At 38.4% G+C, this 27,320-nt stretch overlaps 1 long non-coding RNA gene and 1 other non-coding gene across 3 annotated transcripts; both read left to right on the top strand.

Moving 5' to 3' along the window:
• Positions 1 to 1,124: 1,124 nt before the first annotated feature.
• On the top strand, positions 1,125 to 23,874 carry LOC150007739 (uncharacterized). 2 transcript variants are annotated; one of them, XR_016511835.1, is made up of 3 exons: positions 1,125 to 1,255; positions 17,242 to 17,356; positions 23,733 to 23,874. It is a non-coding gene; the product is annotated as an uncharacterized LOC150007739 (long non-coding RNA). The 2 variants fall into 2 exon arrangements; XR_016511836.1 differs by lacking the exon at positions 1,125 to 1,255 and adding an exon at positions 13,446 to 13,478.
• On the top strand, positions 17,640 to 17,750 carry LOC150007740 (U6 spliceosomal RNA). Its single transcript, XR_016512088.1, has one exon. It is a non-coding gene; the product is annotated as a U6 spliceosomal RNA (small nuclear RNA).
• Positions 23,875 to 27,320: the final 3,446 nt, after the last annotated feature.

Below are 27,320 nucleotides of genomic sequence, written 5' to 3'. Positions count from 1 at the left end.
ACTGTCCTTAAAGGAAGTTGTTGGGCCTATTCCAAATGCTGAAGTTTTGAGGGATTTGTACCAAAGCCATGACAAAAATGAAAATTTAGTTTAGACTCCTTTCTTTGAGAGTTTGTGACTAGAGTTAGGAAAGAAAAAGAGTAATTTTGAAAGTCTCATGGTTATGTTGAAGAAGAATAATAAAGTTATCTTGTAGGAGACACTTAATAACTGTGCATAAGAAGTGGCCCAGTGCTCCTTTTACTACCACACTTCTGTGGCAAAGTAAGACTCAGTCAGACAAGGAGAGTATTTAAAGCATCGGAAACTGTAAAATCAATGTCCACTGTTTAAAAACTTGAGCCTGACTGGTTTTGCATACAGAACAAATTCTTTATAAATATTAATTTGACAACTGTCAGTTGCACATATTCAGAGTTAGTGTTACATAAACTGTCAACCCACAGTCAGGTTTAAGAGTGGATGGATATACTCTGGGGAACCTTTCTTATCAGTCTGCCCCACATTGTTGCGGGGTTTTTTTGTTGTTCTTGTTTTTTATTTATTTTTATGTGAAGGAACTGACAGAGTCAAGGGCAAAGTAAGGAGAGCTGCAGATTTTACCGATCCTCTCAGGTTAGGATTTTACTGCTACAGCACAGATATATCTTTGGCTTCCAGATTCCCCCCTTTCATGAGCACACACACTCCCCTTTCTGAGCACCAGCAAATGAGTTTACCACTGAGGAATAGGATCAATATCAAGTTGTAATTTAGGACACAAAAACTTTACCTAGGGGACTAAAGATGTGATCATTCTTTCAGGCCACAAGAGTTTTCCCCAATATTTCAAACCTATTAGACTTGAGAATTCCACCTCATAGGGGAGCAGAAAGGGTAAAGACCAGCACAGCAGCCCTTAGCCAAAAAGACCTTAAGAGGCCAGTTGTCTCCTCTTAAAGCCCCAAGTTCAAGGAGTCCTTGCCATGCCTGCCTCTGCCCCACCTGTCTGACCTAGTTGAGTTTGTGCCAGTTCAAGTCTTTCAGATCAAACCAGCTGCTTAGTACCTCCCCAGGACTTTGATCTAGGCCAGCTGCATCTTCTCAGTCCCAGGCAACAGGCCAGTCAGCTCTTTAGATGGAACTGGAGTGCCTGCTGGCCAGTCCAATGCTCCCTCCTGACTCCTGACTCCTGCCGCCTCCCATCCATCTGAACCTATAAAAGCCGTGGGCATAGGAGCTGGTTCTAGCTTTGAAAAACCATAAACACACACAGGTAATACTCTCTGTGGAGTCTGACCCTGGGCAGGAAGTTCTACTTTATTCTCAGTTGGATCAGCTCAAAACTTTTCTTGAAAAGAGCTCCCAGTTTATATTTTGTGCCTTTTCTTCTTTCTGCCAGAGTTATTTTTTAGCAGCATCTTTCTACACTGTTTGCCTATTTATTTGTTTGTTTGCAAATTCCTGGTGAAGGTTTACTTCCATGGAAGAGCTATTTAGATATTTTAAAATTATTAATTAGCCACATACACCCTGCCTAACAAAGTAGTACCACAGTAACATTACTTCTTTACTCAAAAAGTTTTGAGACTTACCTTGATCACCACTTCTCTGTCAATATTCTTGTGGTTTGGACATGATGATAATAAGAACATGTGGTATATTTAGCTGATATAGATTACTAAACCATATACAAGATTGGAAAGTACTATCTATTCAGCCTAAAGTGTTCTTCCTGTATGAGTGACTATTTGCAAACCTGACTTACAGTATGGCAAATAAAGAAGCGGGGTGATATATAGCAGTAGAGATGCTGCAAAAATTGCCATGCGTTTCCATTCTCAAGTATGACCCACCATAAGTCCTCACAAGATAAAATGTAGACGAGAGGAAGTAATGAGCCATTTTTTCATACTTCTTCAATTCTGCCAGAACTCTAAAATTAAAATAGGAAAGAGTAAAAAGGAACCTCTACTTTGAAATCAGAGTGGACAGTACCAGGAAAAAGAATTTGTGATGAGTTTCTACTCCCAATACTTATCAATATTATCAGCTGTTTCTATTGTGCACTTTATTTTTTAAGGGATAATAAATATATTTCCTGTTAATGTGAGGGTTTCATAAGGTAATAAAATAACATAAAACTGTCATGTGTCACTAAAAATGTACAGTAGTCCCCCTCTATATCGTGGTTCATTTATCGCAGGCTTACTGTATTGCGGGACTTTTAAAAATTTTATATTTAATTATTTATCGTGTATTTTTCACAATATCGTGCGATTTTGCAGTATATGTATATGTATGTTGTTAAAGTTACGTAGGTTTAAGAGTGTAGAATACGTTTAAGAACATAAGTAGTGTTTATAAAAGTGTGGGAAAGGTTAATAAGGGAGTGGAAATGGTTAATAAGGGACTGGGAATGGTTTATAAGTGTGTGGGAAGGGTTTATAAAGCCTTAAAATATATATAAATACTAAAATAAATGTCAGGTTCCTACTTCATGGATTTTCACCTGCCGCTGGGGGGGGGGGTCTAGAACATAATACCCATGATAAGTGAGGGAATACTGTGTATACACATGTGATAAAACTACATAATTTGATGTTTTATATATAAAGAATACATATCATAACAGAAATACAGTGATTGTATCTATCTAGTTAATAGAGATAGAGTTTGCACAGGGCAAGTTTGACACCACTCCAGTTTCTAATATCATGAGCTCCTCAATTACATGAGAATTCTAATAATCAAGGGCTAGGTAAGGGAATTTATTATCTTTTCCATTTACTTCTAAAAAAAGAAATACTTTTTTTTTTAATGTGTTTTATTGATTATAATATTACATTTGTGCCAATTTCCCTTCCCTCTGCTCCCCTCCACCCGGTGGCCCCACTCCCTCCAGTTGTCCTCCCCTTTTAGATCATGTCCATTAGTTGTGCATACAGTTCTTCTCAACCTCTCTCTGTCTATTCCATTCCCTCCTACCATGATCCTTAATTCCTATATCATCTCCCTCCCTCTCCCCATTCCCCCTCCCTGTTGACCTCCCCCCAATATGTTCCCCGTACCTATAGTTCTTTTTCCACTCTCGTTGCCTGTTTAGTTTGCCTTTGTTTCAATTCCCTAGCTTCTGTTGTTTCTTGTGATGCAGTTTTCATTTTAGATTTCATTGTCTTGATCCTCCTTTTTCTAAACCAGTCCCTTTAACATCTCATATAACAGTGATTTGGATCTAATGAACTCTTTCAGTTTTATTTTGTCCTGGAAACACTTTCTCTGTCCTTCTATTCTGAATGACAGTTTTGCTGGATAGAGTATTCGTGGTTGTAGGTTTTGGATTTTCATTACTTTGAATATTTCTTGCCAGTCCCTTCTTGCGTGCAGGGTCTCCCTTTAGAAGTCAGCTGATAGTCTAATTGGGACCCCTTTGTACATAATTCTTTTCTTCTCTCTTGCTGCTTTTAAGATTCTCTCTTTATCTTTAATTTTTGACATTTTGATTATAATGTGTCTTGGAGTGGTTCTCCCTGGGTCCAGTTTTTTTGGAACTCTCTGTGCTTCCTGGACCTGTAAGTCTATTTCCTTCCCCAAGTCTGGGAAGTTCTCCTTTATTATATTTTCACTCAATTTTTCAAGTTCTAGTTCATCTTCTTCGCTCTCTGGCAAACCAATGATTCTTATGTTGGGCCTTTTATAGCTGTCCCAGAGGTTTCTGATCCTCTCATCGTTGCTTCCCATTTCCTCTCGCTGCATTGGTTGACTGCTTGTTCCTTCTCCATATTCCAGTTTGTTGAAATGAACTCTGGATTTTTTTTCCTCACCATCTGTCTCGTATGTGGTTTTGTTCCTTTCGTTATGAGTGTTTTTTGCCTCTTTCTCATCTTTTTCCAGATCTTTTGTGAATTCTGTAAGCCACCTGATAACAATGGCCCAGAACTGAGCATCTGACAGGTTTCTTATCTGTTCATCTGTCAGGTTCTCCATCTGTTGCCTGGTGAGCTGCGCCACTGGGATTTCTATAGTTGTCTGCCTCATTTTGACAGATGCGTTTTGTTTTCTTGCGCCGGCTATAGGGGCCAGTGCCTGTGTACTCGTAATGACCCAGCGACTGGCGCCCTTTGGCAGCCTTTCTTGCTGTGCCGTGGTGCTTTGTCGTCACAATCCAGCGACCGGTGCCTGTCCGCGACCTATTTCGCAGCCCTGTGGCGCTTTCTTTGGGGGCGGGGGTCCAAGATGGATTCACACAGTTATTCCGCTAGGAGACCGGGATCCGTCCTCCCGCCCCCCTGGGCCTCACTGTTCAAGGCGATGCGGTGGCTGCTTTCCCCAGCGTTGGGATCGCGAGCTGCCAGGGGTTCGACTGCAGCCGGGGTTGTTCTCCCCGCCGCTGTCCCAGGTGCGACCGCAAACAGCACTGCCCCCTTTCGTTCCCCTTACCTGCCCAAAGGGCGCCGCTGGTTTATAACTTCATATGTTGGGCTTCCGTGTAGTTTTATTTTCTGGAATTTCTAGTTATCCTTTGTTTTGAAGTAGTTGTATTCCTCTCTAGTTGTAGAGGGAGACCTAGCGCGTCCGTCTAAGCCTCCATCTTGGCCGGAAGTCAAAAAAGAAATACTTTTAAAATTATATCTTCAACTGGTAATATCAACAGGGATTTAAAAGTCAGTAATTTGAAAGTGGATCTGAAGACTATTGTTTTGACACATAAACAATAGAAATGCATAACAACCTGGTGTCATTAAATCAGTTGTCCATAGATGTCCTTGATGTATCCTTTAGATAATCATGACTGAAGGAGCAACCAAAGGATATTTTCCTGATCTAAATTGGTGAATTTGTGGTACATAGAAGCTATTAATACCAAAGGCATTGAAGACCTTTGAGGCTTATTTACATTTTAATTTTTATCATGAAGATAAAAATAACCTCAAATACTCAATAGAATTTTCTTTTACTTCCATGGCAATAACTAGAAATCATTCTTACAGAAATATAAAAACAAACCTTTCAAAGGCTTTTTAGATTGTTTTCATCTAAAAAGAAATAATTGATAGAATAATATGGTATAAGAACAATCAATGAAATTAAAAATTACTTCAGACTTTCTCCAAGGCCAGTGAAACATGGCTAGTAACAGTTATATTTTAGGAATAAATTACTTGGGAAAGTCCTACACTGTAATCATTCAACAAATACTAAAAGCCTAACATGTACCATGATAAATGTTAGGTGTGGGGGATACATCAGTTATAAAGATAGTTTAGAGAGAATCCAAGATGGCGGAGGACTAAGTGGAAGCAACACTAACCTCCTCCCAGGACCAGTCTGGATTTACAACTTAATTTTGGAGAAATCATCTGGAATAACCAACCTAACACTAGCTGGAGAGAAGTCTAATAACCACGGAGAGACAGAAAAGGCTGCTACATCACAACGTGACCAGTAGGGAGTGCAGAGACGCAGAAGGGCTGACTAGGCTCACACGGCTGGCAGCTGAAGGGACTGAGAAACAGCTTAGCAGCCGAGGGTTCCCCCTGATAAGGGCAAGGTCTAAATCCCCAGCTGGGCTTCCCAGCCTACAGCAACAGAGTGGAAAGTAAAATAGCATCCAGCTGTGAAAAGCGAAAAGCCACAGGGTTTCTTGATAGCCAGAGAGAAGCAGCTGAAGAAAAAAAGCTCTTAAGTGGATCACATATGAAAATATTTTGGCCCCCACTTACCCTGGGCTCAAGCAGAGGGAAGGCAGAGATGACTAGAGACGCTTGGGGAGAGTTTGACGCAGTGGCTTTGAGGGAAGAACTTGGGGAGCAGCCGACTGGGTCCCAGTGTTGACTCATCCCCAGTACTGCAGGCAGACCATTCCCCTCCAAGTGGTGTCAGCCTGAGGGGAAGCAAGAGCCCTGCCTACAGGAATTAAGCTGCCCCACCCTTGGTCCTTAAGCCTGATGGCTAATCACAGATCGAATAGGTTAACAACTAAAGAAGACAGAGGAAGGCAGTAGATTCCTGGAAATCTCCAACAGGCTGCCTAGGGCCAGACTGGTACAGGATCTGACGCCACCAGGGGCAGATCCAGCAAGTGCAAATCAATCTAAGAAGCAGCAACAAACAATAAGAGTCACAAAAATAGGGAGACAGAGAAACAACCCCCCATCGAAAGGAAAGGTAGAATCCCCAGAAAAAGTGCTAAATGAAATAGAGGGGAGCAAATTATCAGATATGGAATTCAAAACATGGGTTATGGAGAAGCTCAATGAGCTCAGCGGAAACTATAAGGAACTCCAGAAAAACTACAATAAATTTACTGAGAATTGCACCAGCATGCAAAAGGACATAGAAGCTATCAATTAGAGTCAGGAGGAAGTAAAGAATACAATCTCTGAATTGAAGAACACAGTAGAAGGAATTAAAAGCAGGCTAGAGGAAGCAGAAGATCAGATCAGCTAGCTGGAGCACAATGTAAACAAAACTTCCGGATAGTACAACAAAATGAAAAAAGACTGAACAAGACTCAAGAGGTTCTAAGACAGCTGCAGGATAACATGAAACATAATAATATCTGTATCATAGGAATTCCAGAAGGAGAAGAAGAAGAGCAAGGGAGAGAAAACCTCTTTGAAAAACTAATGACAGAAAACTTCCCTAACATGAGGAGAGAAAGAGTCACACAAGTCCAGGAAGCACAGAGGGTCCCAATGAAGAGGAACCCCAGCAGGCCCACTTCAAGACACATCATAATTAAAATGGCAACATTCAAAGACAAAGAGAGAATCCTAAGAGCAGCAAGAGAGAAACAACTAATAACATACAAGGGAGCTCCAATAAGGCTATCATCAGATTTCTCAGCAGAAACACTACAAGCCAAAAGGGAATGGCAAAAAATATTCCAAGCCTACAACCAAGAATACTTTACCCAGCAAGGCTCTCATTCAAAATGGAAGGTGAAATAATGAGTTTCCAAGACAAAAGAAGGCTAAAAGAATACATCTCCACCAAACCAGCATTGCAAGAGATGCTAAAGGGTCTGCTTTAAGAAGATGAAGAAACAGAGAGAGACAGAGAGGAACACGAGTACAAAGGGGGAAAATTATGCTTAGCAAAAATAAGCCAGGCCACGAAAGAAAAATATCTTATGCTATCATCTATTATAGGAAACTAATGAACAACATAAACAAATGAGCAAAATTGAACCAGAGGTATATAAACAAGAAATGAACTAACAGTAACAAGGTGGGAGGTGGAAGGGAGAGAAGGGGTAAGAAGGGGAAGGGTCTAGTCAAAGAACATGTATAAATGACACATGGACATGGACAACTGGGTGGAGACTGACTGTGGAAGAAGAGAGGGGCAGGATACAGGGAAGCAAGAGGGGGAAAAATGTGAAACAACTGTAATGGAAAAACAAACAAAAAAATTTTTAGTGGGGGAAAAAATGAAAATATAAAGAATGGAAATGCAAGTTCAGTGAATATTAGAAGGACAAGGATTTTCCTGAACACTGTATATTTTTCTTCCTATCTAATCCCTCCGGAGTTCGGCATTCTAACGAAGTAATGACATAAGTTTCTTTGCATAAAACTAATAAGACCAGTTGTTAATAAAAGTTTTTGTTTTTTGTTTTTTTTTTGACCAAGACGTTGACTAGAATGTCATGCCTAAAGGAGACATGCTTGGGCTCTGGTTGTTACCAAAAAGGCCTGAGGAACTGGGATTGACTTTCAAAGGTAATAAAAGCCCATGAGATCAAAGGCCTGGGACCTTGGTTGGTTGTGTGACCCATAGCAATCTTTCCAGGGAAGGAATGAAGGTTGTTTTCCTGAAAGATGGCTAAAAGGGACCTTAAGGCACAGTGGAAAACCAGAAGGACTTGGAAAAGACAGGTGTTTACAGGCAAGGCTGAATGCCAGGTATATGGCTCGGCTTCTGTGCTCTGAAGGGCAGACTGAAGGTCACCCTAAATGTTCCTTGTGTAAGTTCCAGCAAAGCAGAACTAAAGATCATAAGTGATCATTTGCTGCTCTTGTTGTGTTTATGCAAATGAACAGGATAAATTAAAAATGGACTTAATGCAGTCCCTTTAATGACAAGGAGGGTAATCTTAGGGAGAAAAATCGCGATTCAAGGAAAATCACAATGCTCAGTGGTAGACTATAAAGTAGAGCAGCTAACTGTCTTTAAAGTTTCTTTTCATTTAAAATTTGTTTTCATTTGAAAGTTAAACTATGTCTGTGGTATCATCCAAGATGTTTAATTTATAGGCAAGAAGAATGTCAAACGCCTTGCAACTGGATGTCTTTCCAATGAGACAGTCTTACAGATTTAGAGACTTGTGTGTGGGTTATGTTACATAAATTAACATGTGTTTTCTGTTTTCAAAGGCATAAGCCTATGATTTCATTACCTCAGTGATTGTCTGTACGTATAGGTCTCACTTAATCCTGTCTGCATTGCTGCCTCCTGAGACTCAATGGTTTGGCTGAACCAAGTGGCTGGGTTGGTGAAGTATGGGGTGGTCTGTGGGCTTCACTTTAAAACTGGTTTCTCTTTTCTATCCTAATGGCTTGGACAGAAAGAGCCCAAAGGTCTGAGAGGGGAGAAACCTAAAATATTTCCCTCAGCCCAAACTAAGTATAATGGGCAAAATGTTTTGGACAGGTGAGATGTGTCTGACACACCTTCCTCCAAAGAAGCCCTTCTTTTCCCTAATGTGGGACATTGAAAAATTAATACCTGTCTTTTGTCATCCAGTGGTTATGGATTGAATGATGGCTTTTAACCCTGTTGCCAAATCTATTGCCCCAGAATACAACAAGGATGCCAGCCTGTTAAACCAAGCACGCCATGGTCTGGGGACAGCCAGCTGACCTGGAGTCTGCATGATCCTTCCCTATGTGGGAAGGCCACTCTCCCTCCACACCCCCACTCTTATTAGGGGTTTCTGGACCCAAGGGTAGGTAGGACTACGACCATGTCCAGCTTGAATCAGCTAGAGGAGCTCGAGACCTTCGCCCATAGTCCTTTATAAGATTATAAAGGATCTTAAGTCTGAGAGGGAGGGATTGTTATTTTTTTATTGTTAAAATAATTAATTATTTATTTCTTAAAAATAAGAAGAATATATGAAAGGGTGAAATGGGAGAGCTTGTATGTATGACCCATGGGCATGGACTTGGGGTGGGGGATTGCTGGGGGCGGGGGGGTGCTGGGTGGAGGGAGCAAAGGGGAAAAATTGGAAATATTGTAACAATATAATCAATAAAACATACTTTAAAAAAAAAGACAGTTTATACCAGCAGGAACTATACAAATTAAACAATTACAAGAGCTAAATAAATAATTACAAGGGTGCAAAGTTCTGCAAACTGAGTGGTTGAAATACATATATGATCACTACACAGAAAATGACATCTTAATTGGATAAAAATAATTAATAAAGGGACTATAAGTCACTTGAGATTCTTGACTCATGAGATGAAAATTACACCATTAGAGGAAAATAAAAATCAGCATCAGTGAGAGAGCGACTGGCCAGTGGGTGCCGAGCCCTTTTCAATTCCGGCAATATTTCAGAGTCTCTTTTCAGCCAGACTTGTCAGAGACTCAGGAGCACAGTGAAAAGATTGTTGCCATTTGTAGCCCCAGATTTGGGTTAGTGCAAATTTCTGAAATTTAGTGATTACAAGGAAAGGAAGAGAAATTTTTTCGACGCTGAAACTTACATGTACAGTGAGGTATCTTGAGCACAATTTTCTGAAATTGATAAACTAAGGGCAATTGCATCCATTAAATCAGAAACATAAGATTATTTTTTCCTAATAGTAAATTAAATGCAATGTTTATATTTTAATTAACTTACAGAGGATGAAATTAAAATTCAATAAATTTTTAAGATGCAAGAAGAAACTTCAAAGTAGCTACCTTCCCAGACATTCCCCAAATACATGAACATGCTTCGACATGCAATTTGAAGTGGGGAGATAATTTGATTCTCCTCTGGTTTTAGGGAAACTGTAATTGAAAGTTTTGAGAGAACTTTGCAGTTTATATACTAGCTTTGCAATTAAGTGCCTTTTTGACCTTGAACAAGTTACTTAAACTTTTTGAATCTCTCTATTCTCATTTGTAAGTTGAAGTTATTAATAATACCTCCCTAACAGATCTCTGAGATTCCAACTGTGAAATGCTGCTGACCCTTGCTAAACATAGATTAAGTTCTCAGTAAAAGTTTTCTGGTCTCTTTCTTTCCCAATTTCTATCTGTCCCACTTTGCTGAAACCAAACAAGAGAAAAGGGAAGGGAAGGGGGAAAGGAAGGAAAAGATAGAGGAGAGGAAAGAATAGAAAACTTGCTTCTCTTTCAAGCAGAGCCAGAGTCAGAATAAGAGATGCAGAAGCCCCAGACACAAGGAGAAAGTAGTGAACAAACTTACACTTAACTATCAAGTGGTAACTGAGTGGAGCATCTCTGCCCCCAATTCAGTGACAAATACAAAGGAGGTGCTTAATAAATATCAAATGAATTGAATGTAATGAAAAGAATGACTAAACTGAATGCCTGAACTGAAATAATAAATTAATGGATGGAATGATATGTCTCAAAGATCTTTGCACCTCAATGCAAAAATATTGGGGGGTATATTTCAGTAGTTTTCCATCCTGGCTGCATAATATAAGGTTGGTGCAAAAATAATGTCTGATTTCAAGGTCTATTTTTAAAATGAAAAAGCCCATGATTATGAAAATATTTATTCATTAACATAACCTCCTTTGCTTTCTAGAACCTCATTCCATCTGTCAACTAGCTTATAAATGCCATGCTTGTAAAATTTTTCAGGTTTTGAAGCAAAATATGAATCCAACTCATTTTCAACTTCTTCTCTTGATGTCAACCTAAGACCATCAAAATGGTTCTGTAGTCCCTGAAACAAGTGATAATCAGAAGGGGCAAGGTCAAGAGAATATGGAGGATGAAGCAATATTTCCCAACCAAGCTCTTTAAAGAAATGTTTGGTGAGTCCAGCTGTGTAAGGATGAGCATTATAGTGATGGAAAATAACACCGTTTCTGTTGACTAAGGAGGGTCACTTTTAGATCAGAGCTGCTTTCAAATGACAAAGTTGTTCTCAGTAAAGATTAGCAGTAATTGTTTGATTGTTGTCTAACAGTTCATAATGGACAATTCCTTCCATATCCCACCATACACTCCACATGATCTTCTTTGTATGAAGTCCTCCTCTTGGTTGTTGAACTCTTCTTCCTTCTCAACCGATCCATGATTGATGGCACTTAACATTAGGTAAAGGATCCACTGCTCAGCACCTGTAACAAGCCTACCTAAAAATGGTGCCTGAAGGTGTCTCAAAAGCAATGATTCCCAACAGGCAACAAACACACTGTTGCAGATTCTCTAGAGACAGTTCGTGTGTGACCCATTTTCCAACTACTAAAAACTTTCTGATCCTTTTCAGTTGGCGTAGCATGGTTGTATGGGCCACGTTAAATCATTCTGCAAGTTCCATAGAGATAATAGTTTTCTGTGACAACAGCTTCCAACACTTTGGAATCAACTTTTTTTGGACGGCCCCCTTTGGCTCATTTTTGAAACTGAAATCCCCACTTTGGAAATGAAAAACCACCTCCTGCAACTTCTTTCAGTCACTGCATCATCCCCATAAGCACTCTGAATAGACTTAGCTGCTGTACTTGCATTTGGCACCTTTATGAATCTCATAGAGTAAAACATTTCTAATGTGGTCTTTAGATGGGATGAACATGGGTGCAAATACTGCAGACGATTATGAACAATACTTCGATAATCTGAAAAAATAAGGTATAAGTTAGTCACTGTGACATCAAAAAATTATAAGAAGCACAAATTTAATAAATACTATCTAAAACTTTCTTTTAAAAAGGTCGGACATTACTTTTGCACCAACCTTATAATTTACTTGTTGACAAACATCACCATTCCCTTTTAACCCTGTCTCAGTGCCTTTGAGGTAATAGTTACTAGTTACTCTATTTTGTCCTAATTTAGTAGCAGATGAGGATTAAATGATGTAGTCTTTGTTGGGTCTTGGTTCTCCTAGTAACAAAACAGGATGTGAAATGGCTTGTATTAACAAAAACTTTAAATAGATTTGAAATGAATTACAATTCTAGCTGAGAAAGAAAATGATCTAGGTGTAAACTTTCTATCTCTCCCAATGTAATATCCTTATATCTACTTGATAATATCTCCCATTAAGATATTTCTTTCCTTTGATTCTTTGGGCCACTAACTGTCACTATATTAATTAAAATATACTTAAGGCATAACAGATAAATTCACAATTGCAGTACACTTCTTGATCACATAAAATGTAAGTGGTTAGGGGAGTTGTCTCTACCAAGTCAACCTAGTCTGAGGGAGATGTCATCTTCAACATAGAGCTTCCCAGGTCACTTTGGGAATCTAATATCCAGCCGGCAGAATGGGAGAGAGTGCAGAATCGCCACTGGAAGTTTGTATGTCAGTTTTGGAATTGGTGCACATTACTTCTACTCACATTCCATTAACAAGAATTCAACCGCAAGGACATTCATAAGTGCAAAAGGAGCTGGGGAATGTAATCTACCTACATGCCCCAGACAAAGAGGAGCAAGGTTTTGTAGAATGCATAGCAGGCTCTGTCACCTTAACAAAGACTGCCACTCCTTTGATTCTTATCGTAAATTCTTTGCTTAGGAAATCATCTATTTTTCTTTTCGGGGAGGAGGAGGGTGTATTTTGTTTGTTTGTTTGTTTATTTTAGTTCCAAAAAGACTTCTGGAGAAGTACTTGAATCTCCTTGAGTAATCCATATTTCATTTTCAATTATTGTCTATCTCATCCAGAATTTCAATTTTATTCGCATTTATTTTGTTTGTTCAGATTGATCCTCCCTCTGGATGCTCGTCCTTTAAATTATTTTGGCTTCATTTTTGTTTTTCTGCTCAGTGGAACTAAGGGCTGGTCACAGAGAACCAAAGTGATGAAAGGGGCACAAATATTGTTGGTCCCCTAGCAGTGTAGAAATCATTGGAAACTGTTGTAACAATATAATCAATAAAAAACATTAAAAAAAAAAGAAATATAAAAAAAAATAAATAAATAAAAAATAAAAAAAAAAAGAAATCATTGGAAAGCACCTGCCATTCTCTCCTCAGCTTGGGCACATGGAAAAAGCCTGAGAATGATCCAATTATCTTTTTTTTATTAAAAAGAAAAAGTTGATTTTACTTTGAAAACCAATGAAAACCAGGCCCACAAAGATATTGATGTCCCACTGGGTTTCCACTAATCTTTAGGGCCAAGCTCTCTAGGGATTTCAGTGATTATAATTTAGTTCACAACTCCTTTGGTGATCTTGGGCACTTGCCCCATGAAAGAGGAGAAGAATTGGCTTCCTTTCCACTGAACTATTTATTCCATGTTTTATAGCAGCCATTTCACTCAGGAAAGACAATTTGGACAGAGTAAGTATTGGAAAGTAAGACACCCAATTTAGGTCACTGTGTTTCTAGAGTATCCTATTTTGAATCTCTGCACATTAATTTGAGGAGGCAATGTTTTTCCCCAACAGCAAAGATTTATTGTTAATCAATATCTGTTTATTTATTGTTGTTTAATGAAATATGCATATGAGCAAAATACAGAAAACTAATATTCTAAGATATTTTAAAAGAAATGTAGTTGCATCCACCCCAAGTATATGTAGTAACATAAACTCAGTTACTGAAGAATCAAAATTCTATTATATTTACTTTGGTAAGTTGTTATGGTTATATTATAATTGGTATTAATTCCATAAATAATACTATGCTTTTTTTTCTTTCCTCAAACACTGTAAATAAATTAACAAGTTATTCTGAAATTCTATTTTTACCATCAACATTTTAAAACAAAACAACCTATAAACTAAAATGATTGGTTTATTATAAATTCTAAATAACTGTCAATTCAAATTAATGAAACTTTATTTTGAAGATAAAATATAAAATAAAATGTCCTTATATTGGATTAGTAACCAGTACTTCCTAAATCTATTTGTATTAATTATTTTCTAGGATAATCCTAAAATTGCAAAGGCATTTTCTGTTCTCTAGGAATTTAACATTATAATTAAGATGACTTGAAAATACCTCATTTGCCCTAGAATAAAAAAAAAAAAAGCTTTAAAAAATACTAAAAGAGCTATAATTTTTACTTGAACAACATTACCCTTTTTTGCTCCCCCACATCCAATCCAGGGTTTCATAATTTTGGAAAAAAAGATGAGACAGGTAATGAAAGAATTGCATGCAACAACCTCTTTTTACCACCAATTCAAAGCTTCACTTTTAAAGGCCAAGTGACTATTGTATTTACTCTTCAATAAACTTGTAATTTCTAACAATGACTGACTGCAAACTTTATAATGGTCAGGAAGCTTGCCATGATAGAATTATCTTTCAAAGTGCGTACCTTGAGTATTCAACAGTACTAAAACACTGATACTGTGAACACTGATTTGCACAAGCTACCATTACACTTGCCACTAATGAAAATACAAATAACAAATTACACACTTAAAAACTACATTGGAATTTGAAAATAGGTCTAATGTCATTTGTTAGCCTGAATAGAAGGAACTACCTGGTAACTGGGTGAAAATAGGAATGCTTACATCTCATATGTTTTCCAATGAGAGAATTACATCTGTGGAAAAAGTCTAGTTACTTTTAATTATAAGGACTTCTTTGTGTGTGTGTGACCATCATCATCAAAAAATAATTGAGAAAATCCAATGTATTACATTGTGGCTATTCCATTAAATTTAGAATTTATGTTTGTAAAACAATACCTATTTTGTGCCAGATACTGGGAGCATTGATAGAGATTAAGTTTCCACAACAGGCATGGTCTAGTAGAATGATAGACATATCTATCAATTATTACAAACTGCTATGAGTTATAATGTGGTTACAAGATGCAATGGGAGCTCCATTAGTTAAAATTACAATGGTGGCTATAATGGATAAAATCCAAAATCTGAGTTGAGATTTAATATCATGAAAGTTTATTTCTTACTCTTACAGTGACCCCAGGCAGGAGTTGATGGTTGAGTGGTTCTCAATGACTTGGGGAACTGGTTCATTTTTCCAATATACTCATGCACGAATAACAATATTTCAGTCAATGATGGTCCACGTATACAACAGTGGTCCCACAGGATTATAATGGAGCAGAAAAATTTCTGTTGCCCAGTGATGTCATAGCTGCGGTAATGTCATAGTGCAACACATTATTGTTTTGTGCCCTCTCAGTCTATCCACATAGCAATGCTATCAGCTAAAAATGCCTGGAGGCACTCACCTGGGCTGGCATTTCCTCCTGACACCTCCTCTTTCTAAACCAGTGCTACTATTGGACTGACTCTTGTGGCTCTTACTATGATTGCAAGATGCCCTTCCACAATAACCATTAAGAAACTTTGAAGAAAAATAAAGAGGTTATTTCTTACAGGCTCTAGAGAGTACAAGGCATGTCCAAAGGCACACAACTAGGTCCTGTGGGGGAAAAAAAAAAAAAAACAGAGAGAAAGAGAGAGACACAGAGAGAGAGAGAGAGAGTTCCTGCCATGAATTTGCATGTGTGAGGGCCTGAGGTTCAGCTTTTATTGGGGTTGATGGTAGAGGTGTAGGCTTTTGTGATTGCACTCCTCACTGGTACATTTTAAACAAAAGAGTGGGAATTCAAAGCAATAAAAGAGAAAAATTAATAAAGCATATGAAGAAAAAAACCAAGTAGTCCTAATTTTTCAGTAATTTAAATCAACCAAGATCTCTTTAAAAATGAGCATCCATGGATGGAGGCTGCCTGGCTCTTTATTTAGCCACGTGACTGGCAACACATTTATTTATTTGCAGTGGCTTTTCTAAATGAAATGGATGCCAGCCTAGAAATGGATGCCTGGGCAATCAAAGCTTAAGTCAGGCACTTGCATTACAAAAAGGAAAGCCAACTGTCAGAGCCTACACTACAATTACTCAGGTGTTTGTGGTGATGCTCGTGCAAACAAACCTATTGCACTGCCAGTTGAATAAAAGTGTAGCACATACAATTATAGTACAGTAACAGTGGAAAGTTGAAAAGGCGGGAAATGGTGGTAACCCACCCCACTGTTTTTTTGATAGTGTTTCTTTAAGTGCTGACTCCAATATGCGGCTTGTAGATGAACAGCACGTTTGTGTAAGAATCCTAGGAACTAACTTCAAAAGATACAGACCTTGACCTTTAGGCATCCCAGCTCCAGGAGATTTGCTGACCTTCAACGGTGGAACCAGGATGATGAGAAGTCTGGATGATATGAATCCAGGATGACTAAACCAGGATGACACACACTTGCCTTATCGGAATGAACTGTGCTAGTCTGCACGTAGTGAACTTCGCAACCCCCTCCCTTGATCTCTTTGTTCTGTTGCCTTCTCCCTCATAAGAAACTTCTGCCTCCACTGACATGTGGAGCTGGGATTTGTGACATGAGTCCCCCATCTTCCCGGTGGCTGGCACCTGAAAATAAACCACTTTTCTTTACATCAGCACCTGTCTCTCGAGCACCGGCTTTTTTTGCGGTAGGCAGCCGGACCTGCCGTTGGGTACAGTAGTAGGCTTTAACACCGAGGTTTGCATAAGGACACTCTATAAGGTTCGCACAACAACAGATTCACTTCATGGCACATTTCTGAGAACGGACTCCCAGGTTTAGCAGCATATGACTGCAGTGCCGTCTTCAACACGTAGCTCCTGAGATCGCCTTTAAGAGGTTCTATAAACCAGCTAAGAGTACATATATTGTTTCCACTCACATTCTATGGCCATGTCAAACAACAAGAGAGGCTGAGAGATGTCTTGTTATATGCCAGAAAGAAAAGGAATCATATGTGGTATTCTGCAGCAAGGTCTACACACTACTAGAGGCATTTACAGGGGCATTAATTCTTCTACTAACTTTTCCAAGTCATCGTCTAATTTCCAGGTGGACAATGCATTGTAAAGAGCATTCCTAGGTGAATAACTAGCTGTGTAAATACAAGCAAACATGGAATTACCCAAGGTAGTAGTGGAAGGGTAGGTTGTACAGTGTGACTGAAGTGCAGGATGCAGGGCGGGTAGGGCAAGAAACTGGAAAACCCGGGACCAGATCATTCAGTTCATGGCCATAAAACTTACTGAATATGTTTTATTATACCCCTGTAGGAGTTCAAATTAGGAAAAACATGAAGAACAAGCCTCACCCTCAAAGAGCTTCCAGTTCAGTGGAGATCACAAAAAAAAGAGATAAGAAATAAGATAGACTACAGACAGACTTAAGGTAAGAATTATTAGGGCTTTATGTCTGATTGGATGGGAGGTGGCAGGAAATATCACAGAAATAGACTGATGGTAAAAAGAAGAAACATAAAATGGACTTCCAGACTTCTCATTTGGAGACTGGATAACCAGGAAAGAGAATATAGGAATAGATATATGTTAGAGGATAGGTAGAATTAATAATGAAAATAATTTAAAACTTTTTGAGCTCCAGGGAGTTATGGGACATTTACATCAAGACTAGCAGGTCTTAAAATTCACACATACAGGTGTGATTAAATTTTGTTCTGCTTGCTTCGAGAACCCATACACTAACAACTGAAATGGCACATAGAAGATTAGCATGGGGTCTGTGCAACAATGACGTGCAAATTCATGAGGTGTTCCATACGTAAAAATAATTTGTTCAGTTTCAACTGGGGAGAGTTGTTTCTGTCCCTTTGCTCTATTTGCAGCATTGTTTACTTAAACTTTTTCCCAGTTGGTCAATAAACACTTCTTTCTTGTATAAAAAAAATACAACTATCCCATAAAACATCATGTAGCTCTCACTCCATTAAAAAAAGAAAAAAAGCACTTCTTTACTTCTTCTGTCCATTACAGATTTCTGTCTAATCACATATGTTATCATATGCCATGAGTAATTTTCTAAATAACAAAACTAATAGATTGTTTTCACTCAGCCTACCAGGTGTTTTGTTTGGGCAATGTGACATTGTTTGACCATCTCCCTCTAATTAACACTATCTGCCATTTTGAGTGTGATGGCAATGTTCTCTTCTGGTATTCTTATTAACTAATCCTTCTCATTTTCCATGAATGACTCCCCTTCCTCTTCCCATTTCATAATTGGTCCCTTTTTCCTGTTCCACAGAGGAACCTCACCTACTTCCCTGTCCTTAACAATCATCTTCATCAAGGGTCTCACTCAAATGCCTCCACAGAACAGGGAGGCAGCCCAAATGAATGGGGAATATTTGCCTATAGATAATCTAACTGAAGAGTTGGATTTATGGCCAAAAAGGGCAGCTACACCTCAGTTCCCTTTGATATCTGCCTTATAAAAATTCTAAGCACTAGGCCCAGACCACTTTATTTATTAAGAAAAGCTCATTTTTTTACATATGATATTAATTAAATGGTAGCCCATTTATATGTCAACATCTGTTTAAGAAGAAAAAGAAAAAATCCATTTCTCCAGTTTTTTTAGTTTTGAGTCTTTGACATAAACAAATGATTCTTTGATTAATATCTACTGTCCTGAACTCTGTCCTTAGGTACAGTTTCAGGGCTCTAACCTGTAAACTGGACACCTTCACTTTGTTATCACACAGGCATTTCATATTCAACACTGAGATGTGTGGAATGTAGCAGGTCCAATTGTTATTCTCTTTCTGAAATATGCTTTAGGACACATTTTGAATCTTTCATATCTATCATCTTTTTCTGGTGTCAATGATAAGGTCTAAAGATAACAGTTAAGCAAAAATTCAAAGCTCTGAATAACTTATATGTAATAGGTCATTTGAATGTGTTATGCAATCTCTACATAACAAGAATAATAGTAATAGTAGGTATAATGAGAAAATGGTAGGCAGTATGTACTATTTCTATTACTATATTAGACAAGGTATTAAGAATTTTATGTGAATTAACATAAAGAATACTCAAAACAGCTGTAGGAGAAAAGTGCTTTCATTTTTCCCATTTTATAAAGGAGGAACCATAGACTCCAATAACTTCCCAAGGTAATCTTAGTAGTCAGTGGATGGATTCCAGATCCAAATCCAGACCTGACTGACCCGAGAGCTTTGTAAACACTGTGCTCTGCTGTCAGCCCCACCTATACAAAACTTGTAATGGTTGAAGCTGAGGCTCAAAATGTTTTGAACTATTTTGATGTGACATCTATCATAAATAACCAATTCTCTTTCCTGAATGGTGCTGTGAAATCATGACCTTTGCTCAAGGCAGATTGGTTACTCTCCATCTGTGGGGACACCAGCAATTACGGTGTGCCCAGCATCACTCCTTCCTTCTTCAAGTTATGAAACCTCTCTTTTTTTCCCAGAGACTTCCTGCCTCCCATTCTGGAGCTTGTGGTTGGGCAATCAAAGGGCCATACCTATCTCATCACGCTTTAAGACTGGGGAGACATGTTAGTTTGCTAGGGCTGCCATGACACAGTATCAAAGACTGGCCAGCTTAAACAATAGAAATTTATGCCCTCACATTTTGAAGTTTAAAAGTTCAAAGTGAAAGTGTTGGCAATGTTAGTTTCTTCTGAGGCCTCACTCCTTGACTTGTAGATGGACAATGTCTCCTTGCGTCTTCACATGATCTTGTCCTCTGCACATGTCTGTGTCTAGATTTCCTCTTCTTATAAGGCCATTAGTCATATTGGATTAATGCCTCTTTTATGATTTCATTTTAACTTAATTACTGCCTTAAAGAACCTATTTCAAAATATACAGTCACATTCTGAGGTACTAAGGGGCTAAATTTTTAATAAATAAAATTGGACAAACATAATTTGGTCCAAAACAGGCTGAAAATACAGCTGGCCAATTTCTGATTGACATTGTATATACCTCTCCCTCTCTCCTAAATAGAGATGCTGGTCCCATTTGGGGATATTTTTCAAGCAAGGTTAAACAGTGTCTTCTTGAGGATTGATAAAACTGTGGGAAAATGAAGGTCATACCCTATTCTCTGAGAGTCCTAGTTCCAAGATTAATATAGGGTTGAAGATTACCTGTAAACTACAAAGGTTCTCTCCACAGTCATGTGGAGAAAAGCTGCCAAGGATCTACATGAGGAAAACAGACATGAGAAATGGAGAGAAGGAGAGAGGTTTCTGACGATACCATTTGACCCCAGATATCCAGTATGCCTAGATCTAGGGAATCCTTGTAGTTTTTACTTGAAGTCATTCATTTTTGTTTTATTAAACTAGTTTGAATTAGAATTATGTCACCTCCAATTGAAAGAGGCCTAATAAATGCACATGGGAAAAATACATACCGTTGGCAGAATAGGTTAGTAGGCTGACTAATGTTATCTTGGTATGACTATGAATCAATCATAGGTTACCAAACATTGTTAATAATCAATGCCCCTATTGAACAAGTCTATATGTGTTGCTTATAGTGTATTTGAAATCAGGTAATCATTACCCTGCAGAATATTTCTCTATATGGAACTACCTGAGGAGGGAGAGGCAATGGCAAATCCTTACTGATAACTTGAGAACAACTTAAATTCTTCAAACAACTTTTTTTACATAGTTTAATATATAAGACCAAAAAAAAAAAAAAGAGAGAAAAAGATCAACCTCTCTTTTAATATAAATGCAAAATAACATGTTGTCATTTTTCAGCTATGAAATATGGGAAAATGTACAGTGATTCTAGTCCTGATCCTGAAGCATTTTCTAGCCTTCTTCCTTATTAGTCTTTGGTAGATTGGCATTTCCTGGGCAACTTGTGATTGGATGAAGCCATTACACTAGTCAATGGGGTTGCAAATATGAGTGATATTTTTCACTGCTAGAACAGAATATTTAATTACTGATGTAAAACCCTCCAGAGAGAGGATGGCACAGAACAGACTGCCTATCCAGCCCACAAAAGACATGTAATTTGAGCAAAATATAAACCCAAGTTCTTGTAACTCACTAAGAATAACATAGGCTATTCTGATTGAAATTCAATGTAAAAGGTATAACAATTTATTTTGACAAGGTGAATTAAAGCTACATGCTTTATACACTGTTATTTACAGGTAAATTGGGGACTTTTTTTTAAGAAACCTTTGCAGGATGTTCTAAGAGATCATTTAATTTCTAATTTTTCTCTTGGTAATGTATCCTAATATAAAAAAGGAAAAGAAAAAAATAAGTGATAGCAGCAGTTCTACTTTCTAGGAAGTTCAGAGCCAAATTTGTTTTAATAAAAGTTCCAGTGTATCGTTAAGTTAAGAGTATTCATCCTGAGTTCAGGCCATGCATTAGTCAGCATTCTCCAGAGAAACAGAATCAATAGTATATATATAGAGAGATTTATTTAGAAATTTATCATAGGAATTGGTTCATGTGATTATAGAGACCAGGAAGTTCCACTGTCTGCTGTCTGCAAACTGGAGAGCCAGGAAGGATGCTGGTGTAATTCAGTCCAAATTTAAAAGACTGAGAACTTTGGGGTCAATGGTATTAAGTCCAGTTCTGAGTCCAAAAGCTTAAGAACCAGGAGGGCTAATGTCAGAGGGCAGGAGAAGATGGATGTTTCAGCTCAAGCAGAGAGAGCAAATTTGCCCTACCTTCACCTCTTTGTTCTATTTAGGTGCTCACTGATTGGAAGATGTCTACCCATATTAATGAGCGTGATCTCCTTTGCTCATTCTACTGGTTCAAAAGTTCATCTCTTCTGGAGATACCCTCACAAGCCTACTCTGAACTAATATTTTACCAGCTATCAGGGCACTAATCAAGTTGGCACATAAAATCTTCCCCTTGTGGGTTAATTTTTCAAATAAATTAAAGTTCATACTTATTCTTCTACAATTACTGCTGAATTCTGGCAGAAGCATCCTGTCTCAGACACTAGGATGAGTTTCAAGCTTCCTAGCACCCATGGCCTGGGACTTTTTATTACTGGAATGTATGTGGTCACTCATTTACATTGATAAGTCCAAGGAATTAACAGATGATCATACGAGAAAACCAAGGCATGCTCCTTTTAACAGTTTAACCTGTTTCTTAAATTGGTCCCTTTTCTTCTTTATCTTATGTAGGGCTCTCACTATTTACAAGATTTCAGTGACTAATTTCTTTTCCACTTTCTTGATGCTGTAATTCCAATCTCTATCCCCACCCCACCCCCCTCCAGGAGGCCGGGCCATGTGTTTTTCAAACGTGCTCCTAAAATCTCTGGAGTAAGTATATGAAGTCAGTGAGTTTTTTAATGTTTAAAATTGTCTATAATTTACCTTCACCACCCTAGAGTTGATAATCCTACCAAAATATAACAAACTCTGCCCTGAATGTAATATTCTGCCTGACTTACCTTTAATATGGTTCAATTTTGTCTGTTTTCCCTTGAAGACTCAATTTTCTCATTTTTTTGAGCATGCTCCCTCAGGACATAGGATGCTTCATGCTGACTATAAGCCAGTAATAGCTTTGTTACTTCTAAACCCATTCAGCAATTTTTGAAGAGTTTATGCTACTCTTTCCCCTTCAAGTTTGTTCAGATTTTCTGTAACCCTATGATGTTGCTTCCCCCTCTTCAAGGAGTGGCTCACACTTGCTCCTTCTGTAAGTATGATTGGAATGCAAGAGAAGTAAATGGAATCCAAGGCCATTCCTGCCTGGAGCCTGGGAATTGAAACAAATTACATTAGTCATGCAGGCCAGTCTCAAATCTGCTTAAATTCCCAGTTGCTCCTACTCCTTCATCAAGTCAAGATGGGATCCTCACTCAATATCAAAGGAAGTGAAAGTTTTAAAATTTAGCAGCTTGAACTCTGGGGAATTTCATTAGATTAGCAGATGATGTTCAGCATTAGGGAAGTACATTAGCTAAAAATGGGATTATCAATTCTGGGAGTTCTGTGTTGTGTTTTCTTTTTAATTTCATTCTGTTGGAGGTACTCTGTAGCACCTAGAGCCTTTAGACTTCAAGAATCTCTGTGATTTACTACAGTAGTTTCAATTAAAATTCTTTTCCAGTGGTAAATATAATAAATTGTATCAATTTATTGAAGTCAGGTGGGAGGTTCATTATATGGATACACATATTTTTAAATGTTTCAAATATTTCATGATAAAAATAGAAGGTATTTTATTCCAAACTGGGTCTTAGTCACAACCAAGATGTTAGGTTTTAAGGAGCTAATGGTACCCTTTTCCCTCTGCAATTCAGAAACAATTGAGAAATAGACACAGAAATTGGATGAAGATTATAATGTCATATTTATCACTTGTGAAACAGCTTGAAGATGTGGCTTTAGTTCTTGAGTCAGATGCTTTGCTCACTCATCCAGTCACCGGCAAGACAGACACCAGCAGAGGCAGAGCCCTTCCACAAAAGCAAGGGTAAACCTAGGCACACCCTCTCTGCAGGCAGGCAGACCTGAAAATATGGCAGCACAAACTTTGAACAGGAGTGGGAAGGGACATGAGAGAGTGTGGGTACTTGAGATGTCTATTTCTTTATCTGTAGTGATTTCATAAGTATCAATATGTAAATATGTAAACATCTATCAAGCTATACAGTTAAGATTTGTATATTTCTCCATATGTATTAATCTGTTAGGGTTGCCATAACAAAATATCAAATACTAGGTGGCTTAAACAACTGAAATTTATTTTCTTGCAGTTCTGGAGGCTAGAAGTCCAAAAGTGAGGTGCCAACAATGATCTCCAGAGGCCTATTTCTTTGGCTTGCAGATGACCATCTTCTCTCTGTATCTACATGTGGCTGTTTCTCTGTGTGTGCCTATCCCTGGTATCTATCTTCTTATAAAGACATCAGCCATTCTGGAAGAAGGTCCCGCCTTTATAACCTTGTTTATAACTTTAATAGTCTTTTTAAAAGCCTTATCTCCAAACACAGTCACATTGAGGGTCAACCTATACATTTAGGGGATACATATTTCAGCCCACAGCACTGTACATATGGCATACCTCAATAGCAGAGTTAAAAAAGAGAGAGAAAGAAGAAGCAAATGTTCATAAATGGGAGCACTTTAACATAAACAAAGAGATTAAGTTCACTATATGAATTTAAGGTACCTCATTCTTTTCAAGAAAAAAAAATTGATAGGGAAAAGAGTTCAGAAGAACTGAAAGCCTATGAGAAAGAAGCAGGGTTGATGGGAGGAGGGATCTGGAAGCAAAAGCTAGCTTTTCCCGCTTTGGAGGTAGAAGTTAGTTTGGGACAGAGCAAACTCCTGTACCCAGGTGCGTTCCTCCAGCTGTCTGGTGCCAGATAGACATGGAGGGAGTTACAAGATAGAGGGAGTGGGAGTAGGTGCTCAGGGACACATGGGAGGCAATGGGAAGATAATGGCAGAAAAGAGATGAGAGAGAAAAAGACCAATCAATGGGAGAGGGGACACAGAGAGAGAGGTGAGAAGGAAGAGAGGAAAGATGGAGAGAGGGAGAAAAGAGAGAAGGGAAGACAGGAAGATGGAGGACAATAAACAAATATGACTGCACAAGAGGCAAATATTTGGCTTAATGTTTAAGGAAATCAACTCTGGAGGCCAATTGCCTCAGTTTATGTCCCAACTCAGTCACTTAAGAGCTATGTGAACAAGAGGAAATCACTGAATTGCTTTATCCCTCAGATTCATAACCTGTCAAATAAAGAATACCAGCTACCACACAGGATAATTTATAGAATCAAATGAGCTAATATATGTACAGCATGACATATGTTTCAGCAAGCACTATATTATGATCACTCGAATTAAAGACTTCATCTGGGATCCAAAGTATCAACAAGAAATAAGGACCAACCTGCCTCGGAAGATCCATTGAGTATGCACAGCTTGGGAAAGAGCCCACTCCCTTTTTCACTCCCATGCCTGCTTCTCCAGCTGGGCCTAGGTTTGTATAGTTACTGCCAGCTCTGAACACAGCAAGCCTAGACAGATTGCTCTGTTTAGCTCGCGCTGAGGTAACTCAATGTACACTAGAGTTTTTAGGTGATTTTATTTAAGCCTGATATCTCCCAGCATAGACCTAATTTCTCATCTAGGAAATGCTGATATCCTGCCTTCCTATGATAAGGCTAAATGAGAAGTCTGCAGTCCTCAAATGTCATCTTTCTACATGGGTTATCTTGCTCGCATTTTATACTGAAACGGGCAAAACAAAAATCCACCGAAGACCATTTTATTCTCCTCCACCTCACTATGCTACAGCTTGATAGATCACACTAACCCCCAAGGAGGCTCCTTCCTGAAATGTGAGAGTGTGGGTGTTATGTTTTTTTTCAACATGGGCACTTCTTTCCTTGCCAGAGAGCATCTCCGGAGACCATAAGACCATGCAGTAATGAAGAGCTGGAAAACCACAGGTAATGTTTATTGCGTGTTTTATGAAAAGGTGTTAACAACTAAGTGGCATTATTACCATGAGCCTGCGGAATATTTGGGGAAGCATTTTCTTGGCACAGATTTTTAATAGCTTTTAAAAGAAAATGGTCCCATAGGAGATGCCAAATTTGTGGCTTCATCCAGTGCAATTCAGATGGCAGACAGGATGTGGTTCAGCAGTTATGGGGGTTGCAGTGAGTCAGCTATGGAGACAAATGTTTCCATGGTGACCTTCCCCATTCATTCAGTGTGAGGCCTCCATATACCCGTGAGGATTAATGACATGGCATTAACACTGGTAATCATAATGAAGAGAGCTGTCAGAGAGTGGCGCAACTCTACCCTGACTTCTGTGAGCAAATAGGATGGAGGAATTTAGCCGATATATAGAGGAAGAAAATATTGAACTACAGGGAAAGAAAATTTTTTTTTCTTTTATAGAATAGTTTTCCTGCCAGAATAGACCCAGCTGCTGACAGACTTCTATAGTCTCCCCTCTGGGAATTCTCAGTATTACAGCAAAATGGGGAGGAAATAAATAACCCAAAGAAGTGATTCAAAAGGTCAAAAGAACCAAGATGAAAGAATATGGGAGAGGCACAGATTTAAACTCTACTCAGTTATCATGATTTGTTTGTTTACATGGTTTAAAATGTTCCTTGAGTAGTCCTTTTAGGAAAAGCCTTTTTTACTGAGAAACTTGTCTTTTTCTGTAGCTTCATGGCACCTCTTTTGTTCCTTTCAGGGAACAAAATTCTTTTCACATTGTGCTAATAGCAACCCTTGGTTTCAGTGTACAGAGACTCAGGGCATTGCACAGACTGATAAAGTGAAACGTTAGGAGCCTACACTCTAACTCAGATGCTGGCCTGGGTAAAATTATAGCCACAAAGAGAGATTGTGCTTTCCCAGGGCAGGATGCAGATCTTCACAGGCTCCCCGAGGATTGAGCCTTGTGATTGAGTTAGTTGTGTGCATGGTGATCTTTATTACATTTCAGGATTCCATGGAGCAGAAACTTCACCTTATTCCTTTTGAGTATTGCCAACTCCACTCCCAACACACTCACACACACACACACACACACTCACAAATATACACAGGCAAACATACATACAAATGTACCTACACACGCACACACATTAATCTAGCCTCCGCCTTTACTTACCACACACCACATTACTTCATATCTATTAAACAAGTGGTTTGATCAGCATTGTAAAACCTCAGATGAGGCAATGAAGCATTTTGTATATGAAGTTTTAGAAACCCATAAAGGCAAACAATAATGGTTTATAAAACTATGCAACATTGTTTTGCTTTTTTAAATGTTTAGACAAGTGGCTTTGACACAAATACAATGAAGCCCGAGAGGCAGTAAGTGAAAAACATGTATGAAAAACATTAAGAGACTCTCACAGCAGCTAGGACTTGTTAGATTGATTAAATGATGTCTACAGAAGGCTGATGGCTGGACCGACCTACTATTGCATTTATTTATCCATCAAATATTTATTGAGCACCTACTTTAATAGCTATTTGCTCTGTGCCACACACTAAGTATTTATGCAAATTAACTTCTTTAATCTTCCATAAGAGATCAACGTTCTTATTAAAATACCTATTTTTCAGGTAAGTAAATTAAAGTACAAATAATTTAATCTACACAGACAGGTGGGGTGGAGTTATAAGTTGAACCAAGCAGCCTAGCTCCAGATTGCAAGCTCCTAAATATTTTGTGATATTGCTGATCCTGGACCAGGAACTGGAATAAAGTGTAAATCGGGTGGTATAGACATTTTCTTTGTTTTAGTAAAGCTTTGAAGTTTGGATTTTGAAGAGGTGACACACTGTAATTAAAA

Source organism: Furipterus horrens, unplaced genomic scaffold (assembly GCF_987537825.1).
Source record: "Furipterus horrens unplaced genomic scaffold, mFurHor1.1.pri manual_scaffold_6, whole genome shotgun sequence".
Taxonomy (NCBI): Eukaryota; Metazoa; Chordata; class Mammalia; order Chiroptera; family Furipteridae; genus Furipterus; species Furipterus horrens.
Note: the sequence above shows the minus strand (reverse complement) of the source record. Positions and strands in the feature narration are given on the sequence as shown.